General features: G+C 35.9%; 1 protein-coding gene and 1 pseudogene across 2 annotated transcripts in view; one reads left to right on the top strand and one right to left on the bottom strand.

Annotated features, from left to right (window-relative positions):
- CNTN1 (contactin 1) overlaps positions 1–21178 on the top strand; it is a 366494-nt gene that overhangs the window by 48151 nt on the left and 297165 nt on the right. The gene's annotated exons all lie outside the window — the stretch shown is intronic.
- On the bottom strand, positions 4959–6316 carry LOC125170596 (elongation factor 1-alpha 1-like; annotated as a pseudogene).

Below are 21178 nucleotides of genomic sequence, written 5' to 3' on the forward strand. Positions count from 1 at the left end.
TAGATGCGAGGTCCTGAGTAAATATTGACCAAAATGAATAATTACCTATATATATATATATAATGGCAATAATAGTAGTTATACACATTAGTTCATTTAATTCTTCCAACAACCCAGGACCCAGCTCTTACTTATGATCACCCATTTTCATGGATAATAAAAATGAGTTCAGAGGTTAAATAACATGACTCAAGTCGTTGGATAGAAGAGCCACAGTTATAATCCAGGTATATATGACCTTGAGTGCTATAATGTACTCCTAATAACTACATATATTTTTCCTAATAACCATATTTTAATATAAATTAAAAGGTATGTTAATTGGCCTATGCAAATGTTCAGTAAAATATGAGTTTTCCTGAACTTTAATCAAATTGTGTAAGATACTATGTTGACTTCCTTCTTCTTAGCATGTTACCATTGTTGTAGATGTATTTACTATGTTATCTGATTTGTGCTTCTGGATAATAACAACATAAAAAGTGATTTTAAAGGAAAGAAAATTGACGTAAAAATATCCATTTGGTTGTCACATGAAATAGTGTAAGTAAGAATTAGAAGGATCTGAACCTTGGATCGCAAGTAAAGTGTTTTGTGAGTGTTCTGCAAGACAAGCAAACATTTCTACTAAATTTTAATTTGATAAACAAGTGATGTCTTGTAATACAAGTAGTACATGGTGCCAGATGTCACATGATCACTGTTGAGCCAATGGTTCTTGAAATTTGCTTTAATATACAAGTGCTTTGGATTGCAAGCATTGTTCTTGAACAAATTATGCTCGCACACCAAGGTTTTACTGTATATTAATTAGTATGATTGTACAAATAGTAAAAATGAGTTATATAAATGATATTTAGGGAGTGCTTAATATGGGCTGGAGACTAGTATAAATCTAAGCCCTTGCTGTCATTGAGCCTATATTTCACAAAAAATAACTATATATACAGGTAATAGGTATATACACACAGTAATAGGTACTGTGAAGAACTTCAGTAAAGCTGGATAAGGGGAAAAATAAATGTGGAGAAGAAGGGGCACTGAGGTCTGAGGTGTTGGGGACAGGATATTCACTATTTTATATATTTGGTTAAGGAAGTGTTGAAATGGTCTCAAGAAGGAAGGAGTGATATACTGTGTCAAATGCCCCTATTAGTTCTATGAAAGAGAATTGAGGATTGGCCATTAATTTGGTGGTGCAGCAGACACTGGGGCCTTGACAAGAGCTGTTGCATAGATTGGGAAAAACAAAAGCCTAAATGAACTAGTTCAAGAGTTTGGGAAAAGAAGGGGAGATGGTGTTAACACCTCTTTTGAGCCTTGCTGTAAATGAAAGCAGAAAAATGAAACAGTGGTTGGATGCAGATGTGGATCAAGAGAATTTGTTGTCATTTTTAAGATGGAAAGTTTTTAAAAATCAGGTTTGCATGATATTGGGAATCTTGGTTAGAGAGGAAAAATCAAAGAGGCAAGGGGGGGTACAGATTTTGGAGTATTGTCTTTGAGTAGCTAAAAGGTATGGATAGATTCCAAGTATATAAGGAGAGACTAGCTCTAGGTAGGAGTAGGTCAGCTTATGCATATTAACAGAACAAAAGATGTTGTATATGGATACACATGAAAGTAAGTTGGTGGATGTGGTATTGGCAATATTTAGGCCTTCTCTTTTTTGATTGCATCTTCTTTTTCCCCCAAAGAAATAGAAAGCATAGACATCAGCTGAGTATCAGAAAAAAAAAAAATATATACAAGCGGGGGGAGCCAAGTGCGAAAACTCAAGACAACTCAGTTTGGTGAAAGAGGATTATAAAGAAAAAATGTTTATTTTGAGGGTGTTATGTTTGAGGTTCTGTGGGTCATTCAAGAAGACAGGATATGCAATCTTTTTGCTCAGTCAGGAGATGAAATCTAGAAACAGTTTTGAATATTAGTGGCACAGTTATGGTAATTTAAACCATGATGTAAAAGATATGGCCAGGAAGAACTAGCAAAGTGAAGAGAGGAGCCAAGGTCATAATTAAAGAATTTTATTATTTATTTAAGTAAGGGAAGCAATGCCAGCAATGGAGAAAGGAAGCAGAAAGGGACAAAGAAAACTAAGATATAAAATGGCAATAATAGTTATAAGAGAGAGTGTTCGGTTTTTCTTATTTTTAATATTTATTTATTTTCTTTAGTTTTTTAAAAGTTTATTCATTTATAGAGAGAAAGAGACAGAGTGAGAGCAGGGGAGGAGCAGAGAGAGAGGGAGACACAAAATCCGAAGCAGGCTCCTGGCTCTGAACTGTCAGCACACTGCCTGACATAGGGCTGGAACACATGAACCGCAAAATCATGACCTGAGCCGAAGTCTGATGCTCAACTGACTGAGCCACCCAGGCTCGCCTCTTTTTTTTTTTTATTTTTAAGTTTATTTACTTATTTTGAGAGAGAGTTAATGCAAGTGGAGGAGAGTCAGAGAGAGAGAGAGAGAGAGACAGACAGACAGACACACTCACAAGCCGACTCATGCTGCAAGCATAGCCCAATTCGTAGCTTGACCTCAGGAACCGCAGGATCATGACCTGAGCTGAAACCAAGAGTCAGTTGCTTAAAAGACTGAGCCACCAAGGTGCCCTGTAAATGTCATCTAATAGGATGAAGACTATAAAAAGACCATTACATTTTGATTATTAGGAAGTTATTGATTACCTAACCTAAGAGTGGGTGATTTTGAAGCTATAATACAGGAACTGAAGTTTCAAGATATTTGATTATGATAGTGAAAGGAAACATCATGAGAGGTTAGTAGTTTTAAAGTGAGGTGGACCAGGGGCGCCTGAATGGCTCACCCAGTTAAGTGTCTGACTCTTGGTTTTGGAGCAGGTCATGATCTCACTGGCGTGCCTCAGTGGCAGTGTGGATCCTGCTTGGGATTCTCTCTCTCTCTCTGCTCCTACCCCACTCACGTGTGCATGCGTGAGTGTGCATTCTCTCTCTCTGTGTGTCTCAAAATAAACAAACTTAAAAAAAATAAAGTGAGGTAGACAAAGGGAACTTTTATGTTTTAATAAATTTTACGAAGTATCTTCTCTGTGCCAGGTATCCTTAAACAAAGTGGACATTGTGAACAAATTTGACAGAAATCCCAGTCCTCAGTATCTTATATTCTAGTTTAGGTGGCTTCTTTTAGCCTAGAAAGCATTGAGCATTTAAAATTTTCATATCAGGAGAAAGTCAAAGAAAAGACGAAAATAAACAGTGTGAATCTAGGGCACGGAAGAGCCAAAGGAAGTGCGTGGGGTCACTTGACATCACAAGAAAAATCCATGATAAGATAGAAAACAGGCCTCCTTAATTTTCAGTTTATGGCATTTACATGGACGAGGATTTTGTACAAAAATGTGGTGGTTCAGTCAAAAGAAGAATATAATAGTTTTCAGAAGACTGTGGTGGTCTATATCCAAAACGTAACAAGCTATATGAGCGAAGGAAATAACCTTGAGAAACCATAGCTTCCTCACGTGTAAGAGTTCTATGTTCTATCAGAAGGTGGTGTTGCATTGGTCAAATGGGATTATATATTCTCTAAAAAACCTTATAAATCAAAGATCTTTTTATAAGAAAATGATAATTGGTAAAGCATATCTGCAAAATCTTGTGACCTATTTTTTGTAGTTCTTAAAATCCAGCTTTTTATAATCATTTTTAATTTTTATTTATCTGAATATTTATCTGAATATGTTTAGAGTGAAACTACATCTTTTTATTTCACATTTAAAATTTTGTATTTGTAAAATACATTTATAAGACCCCCTGATTGTCTTTTATGAGTAAGTTAACAAAATATAGAATATATAATTTCCTTTGACCACTGTGCACTAACACAAGAACAAAGACTTTAGTATGCCCTGTGTGATCACATGTTTATAATAGATGAGGCTTGGCTTACAATGACTGCTTTGTTTGATGTTTATTAGCCCATGCCTTAGTGCAATTGAACTTGTCCTAAATTCACTGTTTCAGAGCTACGTGTGTAGCACATTCATTGTCCTATGAATGATGCTCTCTTGCTTTAGTCAAAAGACAATAATTTTAGGACTTTTCAGATTCTTTTCATTATACAGTCTAGAAACTCCTGTTAAAATATTGAAATGTGTAAAACAATGAAATGTTTCAAATGGCAGACACTTTATGTCATATGATTTTGAAAAACATATTTAACTATGTTATCTGCATGGGATCAGCTTTGTCTTTCATCCCCCATCTAGGTGCTAGTTTTAATGAGTGAGATCCAAGTATAGATTTCAATTTGTGGTCGTTTTATTTAATCCCAGATAGGACAATTTCATGGTACATTAAATTGCTTATAATTGTAATCTCTATTCCCAGGAGTTTCCAATAATTTTGAAGACTATTACTTAATGCTTTCAAATGATATCATAAAAGTTAAAGACTAAAAATTTGAAGTCTACAGAATTTTAAAGTCTACAGTGCTTTAGAATCTTTTTATATGTGCATACCGTATGATTTATAAAAGTAATAGTTCTGTATTTCCCCTTATTCTCTCTACATTACTAAATCAAACAGATAAGTAATCAAAGTACTAAGGTAAAGAGGATATCGCATTCATCCATTTTTTGTTCTCATTAAACTTTTGTTTTAATGGGTCTCAAAATTCTGTGACAGATTTTTGTACAAGTTGTTTCCATTAAAAAGTACTGATTTAAAAAAAAATAATGGCTTAAAACTGCTACACACACACACACACACACACACACACACACACACACACACACATATGCATGCACAAATGGTCCACAAAACATTCTCCTTTTCCTTCTTAAAGTTTTATGATGCATTGTTATCATTAACAAATCTTTTACTATTAAACTTAGATGGCCAATTGGCACAAGTAGTTCTGAGACCATTCTTCCACCATGGATTAAGACTGGGGTGACAGGCATTGGGGATGATATTCACACGGCCCTCTCAGCTTTCTGGGCAGATTTGGTGACCTTGCCAGCTCAGCTGCCTTCTTGTCCACTGCTTTGATGACACCCATAGCAACTGTCTGTTTCATGTCATGAACAGCACAATGGCCCAGATGATGACAGTCAGAGAAGATCTCAACACACATAGGCTTGCCAGGAACCATATCAATGATGGCGGTACTACCACATTTGAAGAACTTGAGACCATCTTCCAGTTTTTTTCCAGGATGATGATCAATCTTCTGCTTCAACTCAGCACACTTATAAGCAATATGAGCTGTGGGGCAGTCCTGCACAGGTGCATATTCAGCACTGATTTGGTCTGGATGGTTGAGGATAAATATCTGAACTGGGGAGCCAGGTGCTGCCATCAGTGGGTCATTTTTGCTATCACCAGTCACATTGCCACAACAAACATCTTTGACAAATAACGTTCTTGACATTGAAGCCCACATTGTCCCTAGGAAGAGCCTCCCTCAAAGCCCACTGTGTATTTCAATAGATTTTACTTCTCTTGTAACATTGACTGGAGCAAAGGTGACCATCGTGCTAGTCTTCACTCAGCCCACAGGGACAGTACCAATACCACCAATTTGTAGATGTCCTGAAAGGGTAGACACAAGTGCTTGTCAGTTGGATGAGTTGGTGACAGAATGCAATCCAGAGCTTCAAGCAGTTGTGGTTCCACTGATATTGCCATCTTTACGGGTGGCTTTCCATCCCTTGAACCAAGGCATGTTAGCACTTGGCTCCAGCATGTTGTCACCATTCCAACCAGAAATTGGCACAAATGCTACTGTGTCAGGGTTGTAGCCAATTTTCTTAATTAGGTGCTGACTTCCTTAACAATTTCCTTGTATCTCTTCTGTCTGTAGGGTGTCTCAGTGGAATCCACTTTGTTAACACCAACATTTAGTTGTTTTACACCCAGTGTGTAAGCCAGCAAGGCATGCTCACAGGTTTGCCCATTCTTGGAGATACCTGCTTCAAATTCACCAACACCAGCAGCAGCAATCAGAAGAGCACAGTCAGCCTGAGATGTGCCTGTAATCATGTTTTTGAAAAAGTTTCTGTGTCCTGGGACATCAATGATGATGTCGGTCTCGATGTTGCTGGTCTCGAATTTCCACAGGGAGATATCACTGGTGATACCACATTCGCATTCAGTTTTCAGTTTATCCAAGACCCAGGCATACTTGAAGGAGCTCTTTCCCATCTTGGCACCCTCCTTCTCAAATTTTTTGATAGTTCTTTTGTCGATCCCACATTGAGCAGTAGAGGTAGCCTTGCTCAATCTACATGTCCAATGACAATGTGTTAATATGAGTCTTTTCCTTTCCCATTTTGGTTTAGGTTTAGCAGTGGTTTTTACAACATCTGTGTTCTGGTGGCAAACCCATTGCAAAAAAAGTCAATCCATTTATTTTGTGATTAGAACTGAAGTTCAGAAATACTCTCTGACTGCCCAATCCACATGGTTGGCATAGAGAGCCTAGAATCTCCTCATTGCTGTGCTAGATGTCATTGCCCTTGGTGGCTTTCATAAAATATCTGCAAATATGGTGGTGGGGGTGGTCGTGAAGAACCTGCAATAAACTAATTGTTCCTGTGCAAGGACCTACAAACCATGTGACTACCTTGAGGCACTAGTGATTTCTGACCAATTCCCACTTAAAAAAGTGGAGAGAAGAAAACTTTACTCTTCTCAACTTGCCTCTTTCCTCTTCATCATCTTCAATATTTGTTGCTTTCTTAACTTTCTAAATATACTGCTGTAAAAAAAGGTGGAAAATACTGAAGAAAGTTGCAATTACCCATAGCTCCATAACTGAGAATAGTTACTCCGAATACTTTGCTCTTATCATTTTTTGGTATATTATTTATAATAAATATTATAATGAATACTTTAGGAAGATGAGATCACTTATTTTATACTATTTTGTAGTACTATTTTATACTATTTTGTAGGATGTGGGAGGGTGCCTGGAGTAATATCAGCTATCCTCACATATTCTTCAAGATTATGATTTTTGTTGCCATATCACATTCTAACATAAAGATATATTATAATTTATGTAATCTCCTATGGTCGGGAATTTATATTATTTTTAATTTTTTGCTGTTATAAAATAGCCACATTTTTTAGACCTTTGCTTTATATTGTCAAGTTGCCTTCAGGGAGTTATCAGCTGATAACAAGTATGAAAATACTTTCTTGTATGTTTCATAATATAGGGTACACTACGTTAGAGATAGAAATATAGGCATTGGGGTGGAAGTATGTTGTACATCTATATATATAGGTGTGTGTATATTGTGCATGTATATGTATATATGTATATATAAGCAAGAATAATATGTCACCTTTGTTTTTTAATATTATTAAATATGTGTAAAGTTAAATATTTTTCATATGTTACTGGCTATCTATACATCTTCTTCTGAATTTCTTAACCATGAGAATTGCCCACTTTTTTCTTTTGAGCGATATTTTGTAACATTTATGTTTTAATATTTTCTCTCTATTAATTATTTTGCAAATTTTCACCAGGTTTTCAATATATTTAGAGTTTTGGTTTTACTTAATCTACCTATTTTTGTTTTGATTTGAAGTGCCATAATTATCACATTTAATGTTAGGTTTGTTTATTGCCTCTATTAAAAAATTCTATTTCTGTTTTTAGTATCATTCTTCATGCTATTATGCTTTATAATTTTTTTGGGCTTTATAATATGACTTAATACTTAAAAATTTTTTTTTAATGTTTATTCATTGTTTTGAGAGAGAGAGATGGAGCATGAGCAGAAGAGGGACAGAGAGGGAGACACAGAATCTGAAGCAGGCTCCAGGCTTTAAGCTGTCAGCACAGAGCCTGACATAGAGCTCCAACTCACGAACCACAAGATCATGATCTGAGCCAAAGTCGGATGTTTGACCAACTGAGCCACCCAGGTGCCCCATGACCTAATACTTTTAACACAACCACAGCTTCGTCAATTCGGTAAATTAAAAAAAAAGAAAATACAGGGTTAGTCTTATCATTTATTCTTCCAGAAAAAAAAATATATTTATTTTCTTATTTCGTAAAGAAAATTATCTGGGAAAAAACAAGTTACCCCAAGTTTGTATGTTGATAAGAATGAACAGTGGGTGTAGAAAGAAACTGTCGACCCAAGAAGACAAGGGGAGATTTGCTGAAGTGATGCTGGTTGGGTAGAGGGATGGGATCTTATGTACAAGTGGCAGCTGTGGTTTTGTAGAATAACACTTACATGGTGTTTATTCAGTAAGGATGGAATGAGGGAAGACATGTTCACAGTTGTAGGAGAGAACAATAAGTATGAACTTGTAATCTAGGACAGTGGGAGACTAAATAGTCTGGTTTAACAGCTCTTTTTAGGATACTGTTTATGAATGTAAGGCAAAACCATTCAGTATGATTCTATGCTGTGATTTGTTTTTCTAGCCATGTTCAGATACATAGATGTGGGCATAGAATAGATGGAATTGATTTTAACTAGGGTTGGATTTATTCAAGAATAGAATAAAGCAAGAAAGGGGCAAGAAAGTTGGAGTTTTATATAGTGGAGTGATTTCAGTGATGTACCATAAAATTTATGATGAGAAAGGAAAGTGGTGAAGGCAAGAGTTGGGAGTGAAATATAGGAAACAAGTGCTAAATCCATGGATTGTAGGTCCTGCTGGGATAAGAGAGTTATTGGAGTCAGGGTACTTAGAGGTAGTGAACTGGTAAGAAAGGAGTAGTAGTCAGGGCATGTGGTGTTAGAAATTGAGATTATGGAGGGGTTTTCTTCTTTTTTTAAATGTTTGTTTATTTCAGAGAGAGAGAGAGAGGGAGACACAGAATCTGTAGCAGTCTCCAGCCTCTGCACTGTCAGCACAGAGCCAAATGTGGGGCCCAAACCACAAACCATGAGACCATGACCTGAGCCAAAGTCTAACTCTTAACTGACGGAGCCACCCAGTGGTAGGAGTTTTCTTATGGATATGACCAGAGGAGCTGAGGTAGTGTTGATGACAAGATCACTGAATGAGGTTGAGATAAGATTAGTGTTGGAGGTTTTGACAGTAAATAAAGATTTCTGAGAACTGGGTAGGTGACTGCACCAAGAAGAGGTACTCTATCAAAATTGAGGGTTGATATGGAGAGCTCATGTACTAGATGTTCCTCATGCCTAGAACATTTTCCACCAGACCACTGCCCCCCATAGTTTGTTCCTTCTCATTAATTTGGTCTTTGCCTAAGTATCACCTCCTTCAAGAGGCTTTGCCCATCATCCAATCTAAAATCGTCCCTAAGGCATGCTCTACTTTGTGTTTTATATTTTAAACCCATTTATGACTAACTGAAACTAACTTGTTTATTTATTTGTTTTCATACACTGGTCCTCTTATAGAATACAAATATTTTGAAAACAGTGATTTTTGCATATCTTGTTTGTGGCAGATTTCCCCAACTTATGATTACTGACACGTAGTATGCAGTCAATAACTCAATGTTGAATGAATGAATGAACATTTATAGGGTTCAATATCATCTCCCACTTTCCTGTGACTTCTTCCAAAATCCAAATATACTTTTTAAAGGAATTTTCCAACTCAGAGTATTCATTCATCTTATAAGAATTGCTATTCACAACCTTCTCCTCACAAAAGGTGAATTAGTATCACAATTAAGAAGGTATAAAGTTGTTTTGTTTGCCTTAAGATAGTTATTAGTTAGGACTCAAAGATGTTGTCACTCATTACTTCCAGAAATTCTTGCCAGCAGAATAATGAAGTATAGTTATATCTCCTGATTTATTGATTTCAACCATCACTTTTCCTGTTATGATCAGCCAATAGTCAGCTTTTCACAGATTAGCACCCACAACTGTAAAATTGAATCTCTCCTATGTGTGACCATAACCTTTGCTTGCTTTTTTGAAAAAGATTAAAGATAAATTGACAATCTTGTTAATCAGTAAAAAAGTAAAAATAGAACAATTTATATTCAGTTTTTTATATTAAAAATCTTTATATTTTTGTGCTAAATAAAAAGTACTAGAGATCAATTTATGTTCTTATATTTTGTCAATAAGTAGAAAGGTTATATAATTAGTTAACATGCTATTTAGTTTATATGTAGAAAACTATATATAGTATGGCTATAGTAGAATGAGTTCTTGGTGTTGTCAAGGATTAATTAAGATAACAAATGTAAATTAGTTTCCCCTTTTTTTCTTTCTAACAGACCAGATATGTGTTATTCATCTTCTTAGACAGAATAAAACTATCCACCTTAATTTGATGCCCAAGGCAAGAAATTTTTTCCACATTGTAGATGGTTATTATGAAGCATGATTCTAATTGTCGCTGCTTTATTTTTATGAAGTACCCCTCTGTAATCACATCAGTGATTTAATGTTTCTAATCATTTACATTTTTAAGCCTCTGGTATTATGAATATTTTACACAGTAGTTGATTTATGTTTGTATATTCAGTATATTTCAAGTTTAAGACAAAATGTTCTTTTGTGTTTTGAGAATTTTCAAGGCAACTTAGAAATCTACCATTTTAAATTCTGCCATTTAATGAGCACTAAAAATGAAAGGCCCTGTATCAGCCAGATTGGGCTGCCACAACATAATACATTAAGCTAGATGGTTTAAACAACAGAAATTTATTTGTCACAGTTCTGGATGCTGGGAAGTCCACGATCATGGCTGGGTTCTGGTGAGAATTCTCTTCCTACATTGCAGATGGCCATTTCTCATTGTGTCCTCACATGGTACAGAGAGGAGAGCAAGCTCTATAGTGTCTGTTTTTATAAGAACTTTATAAGAAGGCTCCTCTCTTATGATGTCATTTAAACCTAATTATCTCCCAAAGCCCCATCTTCAAATACAATCACTTTTGGAGTTGGAGCTTCAACATATGAAATTGAAGAGGTACAATTCAGTCCATAGCAGACTTTGAGCTAAAAAATACACACAACGTTTTTGAAGTAAAAATCAGATACAGTATAATTGCAAGAGGTTGCCATCATTTAGATTTTCTGTTGGAATGTAGCCCTCTGTAGCTGCTTCAAAATTGTGTTTTATATACATTATAAAACATTTATGGACACTCTGCATTATAAAAATTTACATCCAAGTAGACTATGGGACCTGGTTCTTTTTTGTTTTATTTTGTGTGTATTATGAAAAATTTCTTATATGTTCAAAACTAGACAGAAAAGTCTAATGAATTCTTAATGCACCCATGACCCAGTTTCAGCAGTTACCAACTCAAGGTGAATCTGTTTTTTTTTCCCTTACCTCACCCACTGTATATAACTTGCCTCCAGTCTGGAATCAACCATTTCCTCCAAGTTCTTTGATTCATTTAGTCTTCAGTTTTGTTGATAAGGGATCTCTTATGGTTGCTTGTTGGGTTTTTCATTCATTTGTTTTGTTGAAAGAGTAAGAAAAATGTTTTGATTTTGAACATCAAATACATTATGAGTTCATACTGATTTTTGCAATTAAAACTCAAGGCTTCAGGAAGTTTAGTTAATTTCTTCCAGAAACTAGAAATCTCAAGTAGATTCTCTTGCTCAACTTATCCATAAACCCCAATGGGTGTTTCTAGACAGACAAATGATATGGTAGAACAAGATACATGGGGAACAAGATGAGAAGATAAGTTGCAGAGTGGGGATGAAATCCAAAATGACAGATATTTTAAAAGTAGGACCCATTAAACTTGGTGACCAATCAGATGGGTCTGAAATTAGGCAAAATCATGATTGCCACATTTTAGACATGAGTCATTGTGTGGGTAGCTGTTCTTTTTAGTCAGGTGGAAATATAGAGACAGAAGTGGATGTCAGAGGGTGGGAGATGTTGAGTTTGTTTTGGAAGGGGCCAAAGGGTCCATGGGAAATTTCCAAGTATTATGTCCAGTAGATAATTGAAAACAGGAATGTGGACTTTAGAAGATATATTGGTAGTGGAAGTAGATTTGAGAATCATATATTAATAGTAATGAAAACCAGAGTGGGTAACATTTCTCAAGGAGAGTTAGTAGAATAAAGAGAAAACAAAAATGATCAGGATAAAAAAAAATTAAGAATTTTATATGCCTTATTCAAAATTCTTTTGCCATGTAAAACATGTCTGTGTTTTATAAAGTTATTTTAAAGGAACCAAATGGGGGCGCCTGGGTGGCGCAGTCAGTTAGGCGTCCGACTTCAGCCAGGTCACGATCTCGCGGTCCGTGAGTTCGAGCCCCGCGTCAGGCTCTTGGGCTGATGGCTCGGAGCCTGGAGCCTGTTTCCGATTCTGTGTCTCCCTCTCTCTCTGCCCCTCCCCCGTTCATGCTCTGTCTCTCTCTGTCCCAAAAATAAATAAACGTTGAAAAAAAAATAAAAAAAAAAATAAAGGAACCAAATGTAGCAAATCAAAAAATGATACATTTTTAACATGCCCAATAAGGGTATTTGAAAATTTCCAATTTAATTTATATTCTATCTACTCTGGTAACTACTAGCAGTCAAATGGTACTATGACATAAAATTTTTACTCTTCAATTATTTCTTTATAATGGAATCACCTTACTTTATTTTTAGTATCCATTATTCTTATGTTACTTAAAAACCACTTGGAAAGTTATCAAACTGAGGTAATTCTCCATCCACTTTTTTTATTTTTTTTTCTAAGTGAAAATATCTTTTAAGTGTTTTTATTTGAATTGACTTTTCTAACCTAATAAAAATTGAAAGGATCATATATTAATGATTCTGCAGTCTTTGAATTCATGTTCCTAAAAGTGAAAATATTAATCTAAGAAATTATTTCGTTGCAATATCTCAATTTGTTAGCTTATACCTCTATGGACAGATCACAATAATTTAAAACTTAATTTTATTTCCAGTAGAAATGGAGATTGGCTTTACAATCCTACTTTACATTCTTATTATATTTTGTTATCTTTTAAAATTCTTCATGGCATTTGTGTTGCAGTTTATCATTTATATATTATTTATAGTTGTCATGTTAGTTAATTCTTACAACTCTGTGATGTGGGTATTAGTAATGCCGTTTTAGGGAAAAGGATATCTCATATCAGAATTCATTGTCATACAGCTTGTAAAGGTTGCGCGGGCCCTCAACTCAGCTCCTCCTCCTCTATATCCAGGGTTCTTTGACCATACTTGAGCAATTGCAAAATGATACCCTATTTTTTTTAAAGCATTTGCTGTATGCCTCTTATAAGCCCCTTGGGAGCACGCTGTAAGTTAGGAGATTATATCCTTTATAGACAATGGCTAGGCCTGACTAATTTCACACCCCACCCATCCCCCAATTTTTTTTTTAAACTAGGTACGAGGGTCTCATATGAAACTGAAACAAATACTACATTTTTGGGATCATAACAAAGAAAGGTTATTTTCATCTCTAACAGTTCCTGGCTGGTCACAGTGTTCCATGCCACAGAAAAGCCTGAATGATTTCTTTAAAGAAAGCACTGAAGCCAAGAATTAGCATTCTTTCTGGCTGAACTGCAATTGCACACAGGTTGGCTTCTCAATTTTGCAGCAGTGTTTCATTAGGTCAGCTGAAAGCCTGCCCCCTCTGCTCTAAAGCAAAATGGTAAACGTGGACAAGGAAAGGGAGCTGGAGCAAGAAAGTATCTCTCAAATTTCTGAAATTTTAAATAATTGAAACCTTAATGCTTACTGCAATCGAGGACTATTTGTTTTTATGTTATTGTACATAAGCACCTGTTTTTTTGGTCTTTTTGTTTGGTTTGGTTTTGTTTGCTTGTTGGTTTTGTTTTGTTTTATGTAACTACTCGAGCTCTGGTGGTCTTCCCTAAAGCAGTGTGCAGTGAGGATCAGTGTGAGCCACGCCTCTAGAAGCAGCATCAGCAAAGGGTCTGAGAGAGTACAGGTGCTTTCTAGTTGTAAATAATTATTATAAATTATAAAGTTATACTATAGTGTTTCTGTATTGAAGTATAAAGAATTTATTATTATTTGTGGATTCAAAATGCTTAAAAAAACTTCATAGGTGGGATAACGTCATCAAGGTGACATTAAATAGTTATAATAATATATTTACCTGAAGCACATGAGTAATTGGATTATTATTAAGAAGGGGAGAAGACTAGCACTCTATTAAATTGGATCTCCTTAAAATTCTTTTGGAAACAGCAGCAGAATATGAAGTGCATCTCATGAGTGTCCATGGCCAACAATTAAAATTCTATTTATAAGTATGGAAAAATAATAAAAGTATAGATTTAGTGTTTAATGATATGTATACCGACATTGATGACTTGAACAACTGTAGCTATTCTACAATAAACCAGTGCAAGATAAACAAACGGCAGGTGTGAGGACTTATTTAGCTAGATATAGTATATAATATCTTTTCTTTACTTAAATTTTTAATATTCTGTTCATTGGGGATTTTTGCTTTAATTTTGATGTTTTAGAATATTCCGTTAAAATATTATTTATCTTGGGGTGCTTGGGTGGCTCAATAGGTTAAGCATCTGACTTTGGCTCAGGTCATGATCTCACAGTTCATGAGTTCGAGTCTGGCGTTGGGCTCTGCTGACAGCTCCAAGCCTGGAGCCTGCTTTGGATTCAGTGTCTTCCTCTCTCTCTGCCCCTTCCCTGCTCATGCTCTTTCTCTCTCAAAAATAAATAAACCATTTAAAAATAATATTACTTGTCTTGATTACTGAATTTGGGGAGGTTCCTCTTAAATTTTTCCCTTCTGACAAGTGCCTTACTGTTATCATCATGGGCTTGGCCCTGGATTGTGTTTAGATATTTTAAGGCAATAATAAATTGCACTGCTTGTGGAACTATACCTATAGTTTACCCATTATCTTTTCTAGTTGCTTGTAATATCTCTTTGAGACAATGTTATTAGGGGAAAAAAAGAGAGTTACATATTGAGGGGAGAAAACACTGGGCTTCAGGACTGTATTGTTGAGAAGTGAGAAGAGAGTTTTTAGATCCTTTTGCATTCTGGTACAATGTTATTTCTAGAGGTCATGAAATTGAAACTATACTCCCATCAAGTTTGAAGGCACCGTGTGGCCTTAGTTATGCCAGGCTTTGTATTTCAATAAATACTACCAAAAACTTCTGTATGAAGCAATCAGGTTATTTGAGCCCCTCAAAGGATGCCAATTTTACCTGGAGAGAGGGTCCCTTGTATAACAGATTGGTGGTCTTCAAAATCCCTGTTATTCTAGAGAGGCAAATTCACTAAGTTGGCCATCTGGAAAAAGAATAGTTCTCAGGACCAGTGTTTGATTCAGAAAATTTTCAGAGGAAGTAATTAAGATCCTTTTAAGCTTATTCTAAAGACCAGTTTAGGTGTTGTATTATTTAAAACTGGAAATAACACTTGTGCCAGAAAAATTAAATTTATACATAAAAAGTATATAAAAATGAATGAGCCTGGATGGCTCAGCTGGTTAAGTGTCCCAAGTCTTGATTTTGACTCAGGCTCAGTCATGATCTTGTGGCTCACAGGTTCAAGCCCTGTGTTGGGCTCCAGGCTGACGGTGCAGAGCCTGCTTGGGATTCTCTCTCTCTCACTCTCTCTCTCTCTCTGCCCCACCCCTTCTCTGTCTAAAAATAAATAAATAACCTTAAAAAAAAAAGAAACCCAAATTTTTCTACCTCAAAATTTTAAGTATTGCCTTTTTAAACTATCTGTGTATATATGAGAGCTTTGGATATTTAGGCCATGAAAACAATGTTTAAAGGGTGTCTGTACAGACACTTAGGTGGCTCAGTTAAGCATGTGACTTCAGCTCAGGTCATGACCTTGTGGTTCCTGAGTTCAAGCCCTGCATCAGGCTCTGTGCTGACAGTTTGGAGCCTGGAGCCTGCTTCAGATTCTGTGTCTCCTTCTCTCTCCCCTCTCCTCACTCACACTCTTTTGTGTCTCTCTCTCTCAAAAATAAACATAAAAAAAAAGGTGTCTGTATAGTTAATATCGATTTGCATATTAAGGTTGAAATTGTAATTTTAGTGGTTAGATGCTGCCATAAGGAGTACAGAACGCTTAAGAGATAACATATAATTAACAAAAATATAATCACAAGAATTGCTCAAATGTGTGTATAAAAATGATGATCAGAGACTGCAAAAAAGGCTGAGACTGGCCTGGCTTGATTAATGCTTTTTCTATTACTTTCTCTAATCTGAAACACATGCTATATGCAAAATAATAAATATGAAATATGAAGCAATTAAATTTTACTAGTGACAGTGAAATAAGCAGAAACAGGTACATTATGAAACTAATGATGTGGAAACTTCCTTATTAGGATTTCAATTTTAATTAATTGTTTTCCAATCCCATGACTTGAATCTTGCTTTGCTTATCAAGTTAGAAGCCTCAGTGCATTTCCATTTGTTGATAAAATATTTTGTGCATGTAGTAGAGAAGACTTCTCCAAGGAAAACCTAGGAAAGAAATCCATACGGTCTCATGAAATCCTTAGACATATATGTTATTCCAGTAGGAAATCACATTAGGAAAATCTCATTGTACTATATCTAAAAGAAAAAAAAAAGAACAAAAAATGACACCTGTGAAAGTTTGTTCACTTGCTCAGAATCACAGTTTGAACGTATTAGAATCTTGGCTAAAACCAGTTCTCATGGATTACAAACCAGATGTTTTTCCCCTATACCAGCCTGACTCCGTCACCTTCTTGAGTTGTCAATATGCACATTTTTTTTTCACACTGGCTTGAGGATAATTTACTGATCAGCTTAATTTTCAATTAAACTAAAGTCGATGTCCAGTGTTATTTCTTTAATAATGTTATTCTTGCAAATATTCTGCTATAGATGGGAAATTATATATTTAAGAGGATATGTTCTGGCGTAGGTAGTTCAGAATTAAGAAACTTAGAATATTTAATGTATGTTGTTGCAGAAAACCCTCAATTTGGTATTCATTAATGATAATATTAATAAGTGATCAAGATTTGTATTGCTATTTTTGTGAACACCTGAGCTGCGTGTGAACATGCAAGACGGGCCCCTCTGGGCTGTGGTGGCTTATAGCATTGTCCAGGAGGAGAATGGCCCATTATAAAATCAAAATCAGCTTGGGGTGGGTGGTGGATTTCAAGCATAGCTGACTGAAAATAAAATATATGATCCATTGTTATTATTTGATACTACCAATTACTTAATCATAACAATTGTATAAAGATTTTTAGTTGTTGCAAAAACAATTTAATGTTCCTTATCTTCTCCCTCTGCCCTGTAGCTGCTTATGCAGAGGAAAGGTGTGAATGTGGAGGAGATGGTTGTGGTTAGGAGAGGAGAGTCTTTCCTTTGGGGAGTGGCCTCCCCAGCATCAGTAAAGCTGATGGGAGCAGTGGGAGACAAAGCAATGTAATTCATTTGGAAAATAAATAAATGTTTTCCTCTTCATTTGAGGTTTTTCTCCTTTATCTTAGACTTCGTTGTATACATTCCGTTAGTCTTCTCAACACTTTGGCGGCAATGCTGAGGGAGTAGATGCTTTTCTAAATAAGACAATTTGGGATAAATACCCAGCAATTTGGGAGGAATCATGTCATAAAAGTCAGAGGAAGACTATGCCGTCTGCTTGAAGGGATCCTGACTCCTTAACTTTCCCAGGCAATCATGCTTATACTTTTATATGTTAAAGTAAATTTGCCCGAGAAGAAGGAAGCCTGAATAGCTTGAAATTAGAATATTAATTTTGGCTTTACCTCTTACTTTTCATGTAAGCATATTTCTAATTCTGTTTTATTTGTAGAATAATATAATGTCGATGTTATATAGAGCTGTGAATTATTCGAGTGAGTCTAAACAGAGTTGTTCCTAAACTACCTTCACGTATCTGGATTATAAGGAAAAATTGATTTTATATAAATTTGTATAAATTTCAGTAGAGCACATGACTCTGGATCTTGGGTTTGTGAGTTCAAGCCCTACATTGGGGGTAGAGTTTACTTTAAAAACGTTGCATAAATTTATATAGTATGAGTCAAAAGCAATAAGAATGTTACTTCCTTGATTGAAACAATCATAACTCATTTGTCCACAGGCATGGTCCTACTTTCTGTTGCATTCACTTTGTGATATTTGAATTCCATTGTCAAGTACCTGGAACAGGAATTTTAATTGTAATGTGAGGCATTTAAAGCCAGAGAATAAGTAACTAAAATCCATTCTAGAATTAACATTAGAGAAGAAATGGAATAGAAGGGAGGTATGTAATGCTTATTCAAGTGCTATATGTTTTGAAGGTTCACTTTATAACCTATAGGATGTCTTCTATCACCTAGTAATCCAGGACTCTGAGTTGAATACTTAGGCTCACCAAAAGGGATATGAGTATCTTTCTGTACCTTCATAATCTCAAAATTAGTATTCAACGGATGCTGGGAGGCCATTGAATGTATCTGAACAGGCCATTCAGATAATTAGGCTGTGACACAAGAATATTTGTCTGGAATCAGTGCGCAGGATAAAGTAGAAAGAGGAAGCTAGTTGGAAAGTTGTGCTCATCAAAGCTATAGAAAGAAGGGCTTCATTTGGGTGGGAATGTGAGATTTCAGAGGATGGAGACTCCATGAAAATTGCTACTTTACATTCACTTTCCAAGAGAAGTGGAGGTAAAATTCACTAACATTACTAACATTTCAAGTGTAGATACATACAGAAAAAGGGATTAATAAACGTGCTGCCTTACTGTGTGCCATCCATGATATGCCATTTACATATATTATCTCATCTAATAATAACAAAAGGCAGTCTACTGGAAAAGAAAGAAGCTATGAAGGGGATTAAAGAAGAGGAGCCCCATGAGCTTCAGACACAGAAAACCTCTCGCAGCATTTGGAAATTCAAGAATTGTGAGCATGTGGTTCTGGAACTGACAAGAGTGATCTGGAAATAATCATTGAAGCTTTCAAAGTATATGACTGAACCATTTACTTTTAGAGATAAAAGATAATAGAATGATGGTCAGTACTTTAGGTAATGGCTACTACTTTTAATGGATGACAGGAGATATGCAAGCCAGTGGTAAGGGCAGAAAAGACAATGGACAGCTATCACAGTACCCATGGTGGTGCATCATAACAACCAAAGGAAAAAAAAAGAGTTTTAAAAAGGAAAAAAATTGGACAACACCAATAAATATGTTGTAAAGAAAATGAGGGTAAAAAGAGTTAAGAAAAAAGCTTTGTATTTTGAAAGTAGAAAATAATTAATGATAAAAAGTATGAGAAAGCAGAAACAATTCTGTAGCCCTTAATGAGAAAAGCCAGTAATTCAGAGACCAAGCCAGGGTGTAGCAGCTATAACGCAAAGCAGTATTTACTTTGGGGGTGGAGGGTTCTTGGCAAAAATGTAACTTGGGGAACTTCTAGGAGCTCCATTGTAGAATGCAGCCAAGCTAAGGCATTCAAAACGTCCCATTAGTAGACAGAAAGTAAGTCCAGGTTCAATCTGGAAGGTATCGAGAACTAAAACAGAAGCAAAGCAGGGAAATAGATATCAGAAACATTTATAGGATGAGAAATAATGTGTCAGTGCATCATTATCACTAAGAGGAATGAACAATTATGATTAATGTAAAGTTCTGAAACCATAAATCTGAAGTCTGGGGTTAGCAGGAGAACCAAATCTTTGCTGTAGGAAAAAACAGTGTCTTGCTGGATAATATTTTGTGGTCACCATAGCCCTGGCACTCTACAAAGTACCTAACAGAATATAATAGCCTGTAAATAGACAAGGAGTATACTGAATGAATGAAAGAAACAGTGGGGAACCAGTTAAAGGATTTTGAAGAGGAGAATGAAATGACTAGCATAACATTTTAGAAAGGTCACATGGGCTGCAATTAGGATGCGAGATTTGATCTAGGAATAATTGTAAGCAGCCAGTTTGGTGCAGAAATAGATGTGAGCTGTGGAAGAAATGGCTATGATTGTTTAAATGGAGACAAAGTGGATAGACTTAAGAGATGTCTGAACTGAAGGGTCAACAGAACTTGGTTATTGGATGTATGATGTTGAGAGTGAGGGAGGAGCTGGGAAGGTACTCAAGGTTTCTCGCTTGAGCGACAGGATGAAAGATAGTGCCTACAACGAAATCAGAAAACCTAAAAAGAGGGCTCATTTGGGGAGGGGTAATGACATAGCAATGAATTCAGTTTTAGATTTGTTAAATTTGATATCTCTATGGACCATCAGTAAACCTGATCAGTGGGGAGTTGTATTTATTTCTGGATCTCAGAAAAGAGACTTGAACTAGCAATGTTGAGATTTGGGCTTATCAGCCTAGAGCTGGTCATTAAAACCATAGAAGTAAGTAAAATTGCCCATAGATAATATGCATAGGAAGAAAATAAAACCCAAGACAGATTGCTGGGGGATGTCTGAATTAAAGGATGGACAAACGAGCTCACAAAGGAAACCGAAGCATAGGAACAAAATAAGGAAATTGTGGTGTGAGTTGGAGGAAGAAAGCTTTTCCAAAGAGAAAGGGGGATAAAAGGTGATAAAACTGCATAAAGGTTAAGCAAGATCAGAAGTAGAACTATCTGTATGTTTTTGAGTTGCTTGTAATCAGGCAGTTGACCTTGATGAGAAAACATTCAGGGCAGGGAGGGAGGTGAGAGCCATCTGCAGTGTTAAGGCCTGGACAGGATGTGAGATCTTGGAGTTTACCAGTGTGATGGGGAAGCAAAAGCAGGTTGAAGGAGAGCGATGCAAGGTCAAAGGAGAAGGCAAAAGTTCCAGCTCTTCCTCTCAGAAGTTGGGTTTGGGATGACAAAACAGAGCTGCAAGTTTATGTTATTATATCCCCCCAGACTTCCTCTAAAGTGCCTCCTGTTGTGTGGAGGGACTTAAATGTAGATGAGAGGCAGAGTCCCAAACATTATCTGTGTGTTTTGGTTTATTCCGTTATTCAGAGTTGTCGACAGGAAAGAAAAGAAGCATTGTTGTGAGTCACTATGCTTCATGTTCTAAAATCAGATAAACCTCTCTTTTCCTACTTCAGTAGTCCTTCCTTTCTTTCATTGTTTTCTTACTTTCCTTATGTTCTTCTTATTCAAAACAGGCTAGAATATTTTATCTTTCCTCCACCTAAGATATAACATAAGGTTAAAATATTCCTCTCATGGAATT

Source organism: Prionailurus viverrinus, chromosome B4 (genome assembly GCF_022837055.1).
Source record: "Prionailurus viverrinus isolate Anna chromosome B4, UM_Priviv_1.0, whole genome shotgun sequence".
Taxonomy (NCBI): domain Eukaryota; kingdom Metazoa; phylum Chordata; class Mammalia; order Carnivora; family Felidae; genus Prionailurus; species Prionailurus viverrinus.